This window comes from Acomys russatus, chromosome 29 (genome assembly GCF_903995435.1).
Source record: "Acomys russatus chromosome 29, mAcoRus1.1, whole genome shotgun sequence".
Taxonomy (NCBI): domain Eukaryota; kingdom Metazoa; phylum Chordata; class Mammalia; order Rodentia; family Muridae; genus Acomys; species Acomys russatus.
In genome coordinates, this window is record NC_067165.1 from 12414987 (window position 1) to 12427028 (window position 12042).

Below are 12042 nucleotides of genomic sequence, written 5' to 3' on the forward strand. Positions count from 1 at the left end.
GATTTATATTGTGGGAGGATCTTAGTATATATACAATCAGATGATATTTACTTTTTAATATAGTTATTGTAGCTGGGGTGGTCTGGAATTTAGCTTGTGGTTGTTTGAGCTGGAGATCTAACACCCTAAGTTACTTCTAAATCAAACCCAGTGACTTCTGTTTTATCTGAAGTCTGTCTCAAACAAAACTAGCCACATTCAAAATATTAAGATGGTTCTATAAGGGAAGCTGAACTTTTGTCCATAAGTATACTTTAACTAATTATAAGGTTCATTGCCTAATGTAATGTAAATTGAATTTTATAGGTGATTTCAAATACACTAAAAGATATAGGAAGGGAACTATTACTTTATTTTCCTTTAAAAAAGCAATCATCGGCCCTTAACTGATTTGTTTGACAAACAAATTTTTCAGCAAAACAGACTCAGGAGGTAGTAATATTAGTGGCAGTTTAGGGTACTGGTGGCTGGGAGCATCTGGTAGACCATAAAACATTCTTTCACAACCAAGGAACTTTACAGTTTGCCAGATGAAGTAGGAAAAAACAGGCTAATAGCATAGCTATAGTTCCCTTTTGGGGGGTAGATGGACGAGGGAGCATGGGCTGGTTCTGGGGATCAAGCCCAGGGCTTTGTATATGACACACTACCAATGAATGACACACCAACAGCCCAGTAGTCTTTCTTAAAGAAACTGATTCTAAAATGCTCTTTAAGTTTACCTTCCTTTTATGGGAATAGCCAGACTACTAATTAATACTAAAAGCCAAAACACTTGGATTAAAAAAAAAAAAAAAAAATTGAACGTGAGGTTTAAGATTGTCTGTACCTTTTTCCCCTTCTGAAGATGGCTATATTTTGAATTTGGCTTGAAAACTCTTGATCATACTTAGACGTTTAAATTTTTATATACTTTCTTGCAATCTGTAGATGTACATTTATAGAATTTGGGGGAATTGTTTCAAGACAGGGTTCCTCTGGGTAGCCTTGGTTATCCTGGACTCACAGAAATCCACCTGCCTCTGCCTCCCAGTGCTGGGATTAAATGCATGTTGCTACTACGCCTGACACTGACTCTTTATTTTATTTTATTTATTTATGGTGTTTGTTTGTGTTTTACCCCCCCCCCCCTAGGGTTTTTCTCTGTGTAGCCTCAGCTGTCCTGGGCTCACTTGTAGACCAGGCTGGTCTCACAAAGATCCACCTGCCTCGACACATTGGACTCTTAAATTTTTTTATATTTATTTATTTGTTTGGTCATATGCATGTCTTGGCACATATGTTGAGGTCAGAAAACAACTTTTGGGAGCAGTTCTTTCCTTCTAGCATGTGGGCCCCAAACATGGAGCTCAGGTTGCTGGGCTTGCCAGCAGGTGTCTGTTCACTGAGCCAGCTTCCTGGCCCTGCACTGCACTCCTTTAGCTCATAAAAAGTCTGTGAGGGGATGGAGAGTTGGCTTGTGGTTACGAGCACTGGCTGCTCTTCCAAAGATCCTGAGTTCAACTTCCCAGCAACCACATGGTGGCTCACAACCATGTATACATGAAATCTGGTGGCCTCTTCTGGCATGCAGGTAGAATACTGAATGAATAAATAAATAGAAAATTTCACATGAGGTAAAAATGTCTTATACATACCCGGCTTAAGGTAAAAATGTCTTATACATAAATATACCCTTTCAAAGTAGATGAAGTTTGAGATTATTGATAAAAGTTAGATCTGTTTGTTTGTTTGTGACAGAGTTTCACTGTGTAGTCTAGGCTGGCCAGGGACTCTTGATAATCCTCTTGCCTCAGCTTTTGTGCAGAACTACAGGCATGAGCCAACATGTTTGAGTGGGGGGGGGAGGTAATCTTTTATCGAATAATTTGGTTGTCTATAATGTATTTAGCATAGTGACTTTTGGAGCAGCTGTCAAAACAAAAACATGTTTTCCCCCTTGTTTTAAGATCTTGAGAATTTTAATATTTAGATTTGGGGGGTTTAACATAATATTAGAATTCTTGATCTGGGCTCATTTTTCAGCACTGTAAAAAATAAAAGTGAATAATCTTACAGTTTCATAAACAGAACAGGCAGGTAACTCGCAGGAGGACCAGGTTCACAATCATCCTCTTCCACATATGTAGTAAGTTAGTTTGAGGACAGCCTGTACTAAAAAAAGCAAACAGAGCTGGGGCTTAGGAGTGAAGAGCACAAGACTCAAATTTGATTTCCTAACGTCACATGGTGGCTCTTGGTGCGCGCGCGCGTGTGTGTGTTCAAGACAGGGTTTCTCTGTGTAGCCCTGGCTGTCCTGGACTCACTTTGTAGACCAGGCTGGCCTCGAACTCACAGATCTCTCTGCCTCTGCCTCTTGAGTGCTGGGATTAAAGGTGTGCACCACCACCACCCAGATACATGGTGGCTCATTTTTGTTTTGTTTTTTGAGACAAGGTTTCTCTGTGTAGCCTTGGCTGTCCTGGACTCGCTGTGTAGACCTGGCCAGCATCGAACTCAGATAGATCCACTTGCCTCCGCCTCCTGAGTGCTGGGACATAGTGGTCCTTGATAATCCTCTTGTATCCGCTGCTTTAGTGCTAGAACTCTAGGCATGAGCCACCGTGGTTTGAGTGCATGAAGCGCATAAAGACAAAGACTCATGCACGTAAAATAAAATAATTTAAAGAAAAGTAACTTCCACCAGCAAAAACACATGTATCACGATCCTGCATAAATATAGCCCCCCTTAATTAGCTGAATCTGGTTTTTTTTGTTTGTTTTGTTTTTCGAGACAGGGTTTCTCTCTGTAGCCTTGGCTATCCTGGACTTGCTTTGTAGACCAGGCTGGCCTCAAACTCACAGAGATCCACCTGCCTCTGCCTCCTGAGTGCTGGGACTAAAGGCATGCGCCACTGGTCCTGGCTAATATGCCATTCTTATTTGATAATGTTTCATACTAGGTTGATTGTATTGTGTTTGTGTCCTTTGAATATAACAAAATATTAGAAAGATTAACTACCTGAGGAAAGTTACAAATATTATTATAAATTTCAGGATTTTTTTTTTCAGAGCAGAGATGCAGAAGGTACAGTGATATCATTAGCAGGATTCTTGTGTTGACTAATTGGTTTTTTCTTTTTTTTAATATTTATTTATTTAAATACAGTGCTCTGCCTACATGTGACCTGCACACCAGAAGAGGGCACCAGATCTCATTACAGATGGTTGTGAGCCACCATGTGGTTGCTGGGGGTTGAACGCAGGACCCCTAGAAGGACCAGAAGGACCAGTACTCTTAACCTCTGAGCCATCTCTCCAGTCCAGACTAATTGATTTTTTAAAAAATTTATTTATTATTATGTATACAGTGCTATGCCTGCATGTACACCTGCACACCAGTAGAGGGTATCAGATCACATTATAGATGGTTGTGAGTCGCCATGTGGTTGCTGGGAATTGAACTCAGGACCTCTGGAGGAGCAAGCAGTGCCCTTAACCTCTGAGCCATCTCTCCAGCCCCGAGTAATTGTTATTTAAGTTGATCTCTTACTGCTTTTTTTTTTTTTTTTCTCTCTCTCTCTTTTAATTCTTTTTTACTGTGTGTGTGTGTGTGTGTGTGTGTGTGTGTGTGTGTGTGTGTGTGTGTAGGTTGGGAGTCTGTTTTCTTTTTTCACTTTATGGGATCACACTCAGTTAAATTAGGCTTGGTGTCAGACTCTAACCTCGGAGCTGGTTCACCAGCCCATAGTATTTGTTTTGTCTCTGCCATTTTAGCGCCCTCCCCTTTTTTTCCCCCACAAAAGGAGTTTTTATTTGAGGCAAAGAAAAGTGTGACACAAAGGATGACAGATCTAAACACTCAAAACTACTTGGCTGTAAGTGGTACTACTTGGGCTGTAAGTCTTGTTCTCTTTGGCTGCAAGGTGGGGAAGAAAGAGACACCTCAGCTACCAACACTGCTCTCCAGAGCCTACACCAAACTAACAAACTCTGCAAGGTGCCACCCAGTGCAGAAGACACAGGACACTAGCTAGCAAGGACAGATGAGGCAGGAAGAACAAGTGTAAGTCACTGGGGAAGAACAGGGATCCAAAGCTTCAGACTTCTGCATGGAAGCTCAATCAAGGCACACATCCTCCAGTTCTTGTTGTGGCTGAGTAGAATGGTCACATCCTTGCTGCTCAGCTCAAAATCAAAGTCCTTAAAGTTCTCAGCAATGCATGCTGGTGTCACAGACTTGGGGATCACCACCACTTCGTATACCCCTTGTATAGGGAATCAGGTCAGCACCTGGGCTATACTTTTATAGAGCTTGGCTGGAATTGCCTTGATCCTGGGATCCTCCCAGAGAGAAGGATCTTCAGGCTTGGCCCAGGGCCTGTCAGGAGAACCAAGGGGACTGGACACAGTCACCACGATGCCTTTGGAATGAATGACAGTGCTGACTGAATCAGCTTCTCTTGAGTTAGGTATGGGTGGCACTCAATCTGGTTAACCAAAGACTTATATTTTAAGCCATGTTTGCTTAGGATTCTCTCAATCTGAAGAGGGTTGAAGTTGGAGATACCAATTGCTTTTACCAAACCTTCACTAGTTGTTCCATGGCCATCCAAGTGTCCACAAAATCTGTGTCACTAGGAATCACGTTCCCTGAGTGGGAAACAGTCAGACCTGAGCTTGCAGCCCGTTGGCCAGTGAATAAGGTAGTGCCACTGCAGGTCACTGAGTGCCTTCTGGCAGGCTGCTTTTACTGTGCTTTTGTTGGGGAATGTGCGCCGCAGCTTGCTGATGATTAAGAGCTCCTGGCGCTTCCCCACCTGCTCCTTGAGCGTCTCCTGGAGGGCCACTCCCACCTCCTCCTCGTTCTGGTATACTTGGGCACAGTGCCCAGTGTCAAAGGCAGCCTTCACGGCACAGTCACCTGGCCAGGAGTGGACTTCCAGGTGCCCAGGCCCAGCGTGGTCATCTTGGCACCATTGTTGAGTTCCAGGTGGCTAGCCATGAGCACTGCACATTACACATGCTGACCGGCAACTGTCCATTTTAGCCCCTTTTATATGGGCTTTTCATGAATCTTACTGGGAGAATGCTGAAGAGGCTGTGTACGTGAATATGCATTCCCAGGCTGTGCCATTGAGGTACAAAAAGTAAAGACAATTGAGAATTCATTCCTTTGACAGTTGGTTGCATTGCTACCTCAGGCAGTTTCCTAAGCCAGTTCTTCCTGTGTTGTGACGATGGCATTGGTTTCAACTGCTTAGTTTCTGTTTTATTTGCCAAATCAAAGTCTCCTAATTCTCTGAACTCCAGTAGTGTTTTGGTAAATTCCTTTTCTGGTTAAGTTACCTAAATTTGGTTTCTTTTTTTTTTTCCCCCCAGCTAAGGGTCTTGATTTGTACAATTTGCTTTCTCTAGTAAGTTTTATTACTTTTAAAACTTATTTTATGTGCATTGGTATTTTACCTGAAGGTATGTCTGAATGAGTGTCAGAGCTCCTGGAACAGGAGTTACAGATAATTGTAAGCTACCATGTGGGTTCTGGGAATTGAACCCATGTCTTCTAGAATGGCAAACCAGTGTTCTTGACTGCCTAGCCATCTCTCTGGCCCCAGTTTTATTACTTCTGTTTATGGTACTCTCGATAATATGTGAAATTGAAGGTTTTTGTATATGCTTTGTTTGTTTGTTTGAGACAAGGTTTTTGGCCTTAGGTGTTTAGGCACTCCTGCCTTTGCCTCCTGAGTACAATTAATGTTGCTGTAGGCGGGCATGGTGGCACACGCCTTTAATCCCAGCACTCGGGAGGCAGAGGCAGGTGGATCGCTGTGAGTTCGAGGCCAGCCTGGTCTACAAAGGGAGTCCAGGACAGCCAAGGCTACAGAGAGACCTTGTCTCGAAAACCCAAAAAAAATAAAAATAAAAAGTTGTGATGCTCCCAAAAAATAATTTTCATTGTTACTTTATAGCTTAATTTTGCTACCGTTAGGAATTGTAATGTAAATACCTGTGTTTTCCCATGGTCTTAAGTAACTCTTGTGAAAGGGTGTCTAATACACACACGTGCACGCGTGCTCGGGGTTGCTACCCAAGGGTTGAGAACAGCTGTTCTAGAATTTACTGAAAAGTCTTCACTGAAGATTTCTCCAACAACCAAATTATATCTATTACTCTTACACTTAACAGACTTTTTGTTTGTAAAGCTTAACTTTAGATAAGATTAGCTAGAAAACACTCTATTTTTAACTTTCTAATAGGTTATTAAAAGAAGATGCCTACATTGCAGGCAAATGTCAGCATTTAAATAGTGGAGATAAAATAGACATTTCATTTAATAGTTAAAGATTTTATGATTGAAAGTGTGCTTAAAATGCTTTTAACAGGGCTCAGTGGTTAAGAGCACTGTCTGCCCTTCCAGGGGTCCTGAGTTCAATTCCCAGCAACCACATGGTGGCTCACAACCATTTATAATGAGATCTCTTCTGATGAGCAGGTGTTATATATAATAAATAAGTATTTTTTAAAAATACTTTTAACAGAATGAAAATGGCATATCAACACCCAAGGGGCAAAACTGAGTGAAGGATTTTTAAGTATGAGACATTTTATTTCTAGATTGCACTTGAAATATTTGAGTTTTAATTTTAAAAGATTTTTTTCTTTGTTTTAGGGTTTTTGTTTGTTCTTGTTTTTGTTTTTTGTTTTTTGTTTTTTTTTACACAGAGACTATATAGCTCTGGCTATTTCAGAACTCATTCTTTAAACCAGGCTGGCTTCAAACTCACAGAGATATACCTGCCTCTGCCTCCCAATTGCTGGGATTGTATATGCCACCATGCCCTGCTCAGGTTTTTTAATTTTATTTTTAATTTATGATTGTGAGAGGAGGTGCTGTACATGCCATGGTACATGTGTGGAGGTAATCAGATAATGTATCTGGTTCCCTCCTTTGACATGGGTCCCAGGGATTGAACTCTGTCAGTCACCAAACTTGTATTTGTATTGTCCAGCATTAAGTACCATGCTCATAATCCCAGCACTCTGGAGGCAGAGGCAGGCAGATCTCTAGGTTCCAAGACAGCGTATCTACATAGTAAGTTCCAGTGCAGCCAGTGCTACACAGAGAAACCTGTCTTTGGCGGGCAGGGAGGTACCTTGATTGCTGAGCCATGTCACCAGCCTTCATTTTGATTTTGAGATAAGTTCTCATGTTGTAACCTAGGTCTTGCTACTGCAATTATACGCTATAACAGCCAGGTTATTTGAGGAGTATTTGTTAAATATGTAGATGTGTGTGTGTCTTCCCCCACCCCCCTTTTTTGTTTGTTTGTTTGTTTGTTTCTCCATGTAGCTTTGGCTGTTTGGCTGGCTGTCCTGAACTCCCTATGTAGACCAGACTGACCTTGAACTCACAGCAATCCAACAGCCTCTGCTTCCCGAGTGCTGGGGACAGAGGACAACTTTGGCTATTGTTCCGCAGGTGTTGAACTTTTTTTTTTTTTCCATTTGTTTTTTGTTTTTGAGACAGGGTTTCTGTATGTAGCCTTGGCTGTCCTGGACTTGCTTTGTAGTCCAGGCTGGCCTTGAACTCACAGTGAGCTGCCTGCTTTTTCCTCCCTAGTGCTGGGATTACAGGCATGCACTACTGCGCCCAGCTCTCAGGTGTTGTTATTACCTACCTTTTTCTTTAAAAAATAAATAAATAAATAAAATAAAAGGACAAGAGTTTCTCACTGACCTGGGACTGGCCAAATAGGCTACTCAGGTAAGTCAGCTCCAGGAGTCTACTTGCCTCTACCAACCCAAGTGCTCCTTTTATAAAAACATACTACCATGCCAGGTTTTTTATTTTGCTTTTGACCATTAATAGATGCTTACAATGTATCTTTTAGATCACAGAGGCTGCCAGAGTAGGGGGAATTAGCCACACCTTATAGCTTATCTAGTACCTTCTCTAACGACATTTCTTTCTTTCTTTCTTTCTTTTTTTTTTTAAAGATTTATTATTTATACAGTATCTTGCTCGTATATGTGCCTGCAGGCCAGAAGAGGGCATTAGATCTCATAATAGCTGGTGGTGAGCCACCATGTGGTTGCTGGGAATTGAACTCAGAACCTTTGGAAGAACAACCAATGCTCTTAACCTCTGAGCCATCTCTCCAGCCCTCTAAACTAAATTTCTAGTAGGAAGCTGTCCCAAGGTAGGGTGGGAGCCTTGCATGGTGGCGTACACCTTTAATCTTAGCACTCAGGAGGCAGAAGCAGGTGGATTTCTGTGAGTTCCAGGCTAGCCTGGTCTACAAAGAGAGCCTAGTACAGCCAAGGCTACACAGAGAAACTCTGTTTCAAAAAAAACAAAACCAAGGTAGGTTGGGACAATAGGATTAACTTCCTAAATTACTGCCTCTAACTTACTGTATGTTATTTTGTGCCTTCACTGATCTGCTATACCCAGAGATCCTTGCCTGTTATGAACAGAGACCACACACCCCTCTAGGCAAGGTGAGGTGGCACACACACACCCTTTGTCCCAGGAGGGTCTCTGTGAGTAGCCTGGTCCTAGTCTGCTACATACAGAGTTCCAAGGTCAGCTGGTGATTAAACTGATCCTGTCTTTTAAAACAACAAAAAACTCGAGAGATCCCTATCTCTAAAGTCTATAAATATAAAGATTTTACTTTTTTGGGAGTTGTTGCTAAGTGTCTACAATATTCTGTTTTATTCTGCTTTGAGTGCCTGGCATTATTTAAGAACTAATAAACTAAATGCTTGCCAACACATCTCTCCTGGAAAGAATTTACTTTTTAAGACAGAGTTTCTCTGCCTCCCAAGTGCTGAGATTAAAGGTGTGTACCACCACACCTAGCCTTTTTTAAAAAATATTTAAAATGTACAGTACTGAGCCCTCGTACATGAAAGGTATACTGACCTGGATTTGTGGGGAGAGTGTATCTAGCCACTCTACACCCACCACGACCAGTGACCTCTATACTTACTTGGCCCACGCCCCTTAATTTATTCGTGTATGCGTGCACAAATGTGTGTAATAGGTAGGGCCTTACTTTTGGTTGCCCATTTACAAACTTAAATTCTTATGCTGAGGTTCCTAGAAACCTTGTTCATGGTTACTGTGTGAACTTTTGAAGACAGTATAGCCTAGAACTGTATTTTCTTTCCTTAAGCACAGATTATTCACAGAACTCACTTTTTACGTCAGCTTGACTTGCTGATCTGTCATTTCTAATATTAACTTTAAAGGTGGTAAATATAAAAGACCTCAGAGATGTCTGGGCTTTTCTTTCTTAGCGTCAACTAAACATTCCAGTGATATTAACCTACCTATGTACTCCCCATTGGGCTATCTTACTCAGAACCTTTACTTTCTTTAGAGGGAAGTGAGATCAAGCAAAGCCAAAAAAAAAAAAAAAAAAAAAGCACCACCACAAAAGAAATACTATGTGGTCACAGTACAAACTTGATAATAATAGCCAGTGGCCAGAAAAATGGCATTTGGAAAACTTGGTATACTAACATTGTGGGAAGTGTTCAGAACTTCACGAGTGCCTTTCTCTGTCTTGGTAATCATCCTTTTCTTTGCCAGGCATTTAAGACTTTTCAAATTATACTGCTCTGTGAAAAAACTTGCTGCACTTAAAAGACTATAGCCCCATATAGTGGAAACAAACTGTAAGCCAAAATGGGTATTTCCCCCTATAAGTCCCTGTGGACCAGCTTTTAAATACTCTCGAACCCCCACCTTTCTCCACCTGCCCAGAATTTAAACTCTGACATTCTTCTCCCACCATGTGCAATTCCCTAAGGACCAATACAAACTCATCCTTTTCCTACTTTTCATATTTGGGAGAAAGAAATAATATGTTGGTGCTGGAAAGTTGGCTCAGTAGATAAGAACAATTTTTTCTTTTCTCTAGAATTCTAACCAGAGTTAGCATCCAAAAAGGTATTGTGTAACTGCCTGTAACTCTACCGCTAGAGACTCTGAGCTCTAGCGTCTGTGCAGATACTTGGTTTTTCCATATGTTACAACCAAAGTACACTGTGTTTGCAGCAGCTGTCAGCATCTGGCAGGTAGTCTGGGTACCACTTCAGCGGTTGGTCAAGGTGCTGGTTGCTTCCAGATGAGAATAGACGGACATTGAGATCAAAGGCCCCTGAGGCCCAAGGGCTGGGCCAAGTCTTGGGGTGGGGTGGGGGAGGGTTAAACGTTAGCTCCTTTAGGATGAAATTTCCAGCATCAGATGGCTGTGGAGACTCAGGAGCTCCACAAGCCTGATGATACCAAAAGTGTTAAACAGCCTTTTGTCTTAGCTGCTGTGCTGAGCACTGCAGAGGAAGTAGGTGGATGTCTGAAACCAGCTGGCTGCAGGCAGCTCCTGTGAGACACAGGCTGGGCCAGTGCTTCACTGGCAGTCAGCACTGAGCTAGTGGTGGCGGTGGAGCAGGCTTCAGCAGCTGCAGATACAGTTCTGCCATCGCTGCCTGAGCACCAGCCATTCTTCCCCAGAATAAATGGAGTCTCAGAGGGTCATTGTAGAGGAATGGCAAGCACAAGAGAGCTCCAGCCAGCCAACCGTCATTTATAGTCCTTGGGCAGTGGGAAGGGGTTTGAGGGTGAATGTGTCTGATTCACTGGGGATAGGGGTGCCAGGTTACTTAATCTACATGCAGTGGTGCAGTACTTAATTATCTTATGGGTAGGGGAAGAATTTCTAGATACGGTTAAAGGTCATTTGCTACAGGCTAGGATCTCCTTAGTATAGGGTGGGGTACTCCAGGAATCCCCAGGTATTAGGAAAGGATCAGGCCTGTGATCTTCCCTGAGGGCTTTGTGAGGATCTGGGAGAAAAGGGAGTCCACCATCATAGACCAAGGGCAAATGACTGATGTCAGACTTCAGCCTTATCCAACAGAGTTCCACAAGCAATAGCGTCTTAAGATTTAGTTAATAGTGGACAATGTAGCACTAGCAATAGCTTGTGTGGTTCTGTTGGTCTCCCTGACCAATAACTCACAGGGAGTTATTGGCATTGGGATTTTTATTAAATTACCCATGTCTTGTGGGGGGAAACATTTATCCATGTAGAGTATCTCTGTTAAAATTAAATGCGCCTTTAATCCCAGCAGAGGCAGGTGTATTGCTGTGAGTTCGAGGCCAGCCCGGTCTACAAAGCAAGTCCAGGACAACCAAGGCTACACCGAATAGTCCTACCTAGGAAAAAAGAAAGAAAGAAAAACTTTACACTACAAAGCTGGGCAGTACACTTTTAATTCCAGCACTCTGGAGGCAGAGGCAGTCAGATCTCTTGATTTTGAAGCCAGCCTGGTCTACAAAGTGAGTCTAGGACAGCCAAAGCTGCACAGAGGAACCATGTCTCAAAAAAACAAACAAAATAAAATTTATAAAACAAAACAGTGCGAGCACCTGCCCCCCCCCAAAAAAAATAAATAAAAACACACATATATACATACATACATACATACATACATACATACATACATACATACATACCAAAACAGGGCTAGAGAGATGGCTCAGCAGTGAAGAGCAGTTGTTGCTCTTCCAGAGAACCTTGGTTCAGTACCTAGCATTCATACATGGCAGCTTGCTTTCAACTGTAACTCTGGTTCCAGGGGATCTGACCAGGTATGCGTGTGATGGGCAGAGCATTCCTATGCATTAAAAAAACCCAGACTTTTTGTTGTTTTTGTTTTGTTTTGATTTTTTGGTAGTGGTGGTGGTGTCGAGACAGGGTTTCTCTGTGTAGCCTTTGCTGTCTTGGACTCACTTTGTAGACCAGGCTGGCCTCGAACTCACAGAGATCTGCCTCCCAGAGTGCTGGGATTATAGGCCTGTGCTACTATACCCAGATCAAAACTTTTTTAAAAACAAGGCAAAAGAAGTAGGGACTGAAGAAATGGCTTGCTGCTCTTGAAAACGTTTGTTCCTAGCACCCAGATTCTCCCAGTTCAGTTTGTATAATGAAGTGGTAAATAGTAATTATGAGATACTTCTAGTTTTATGCCTTTCATACTGGGACTCGG

The 12042-nt window shown here is 42.3% G+C and overlaps 1 protein-coding gene and 1 pseudogene across 3 annotated transcripts in view; one reads left to right on the top strand and one right to left on the bottom strand.

The window, feature by feature from the left end:
• Window positions 1-12042, top strand: part of Gpbp1l1 (GC-rich promoter binding protein 1 like 1) — a 43372-nt gene that overhangs the window by 5396 nt on the left and 25934 nt on the right. The gene's annotated exons all lie outside the window — the stretch shown is intronic.
• LOC127211850 (aldo-keto reductase family 1 member B1-like) lies at window positions 3928-4984 on the bottom strand (annotated as a pseudogene).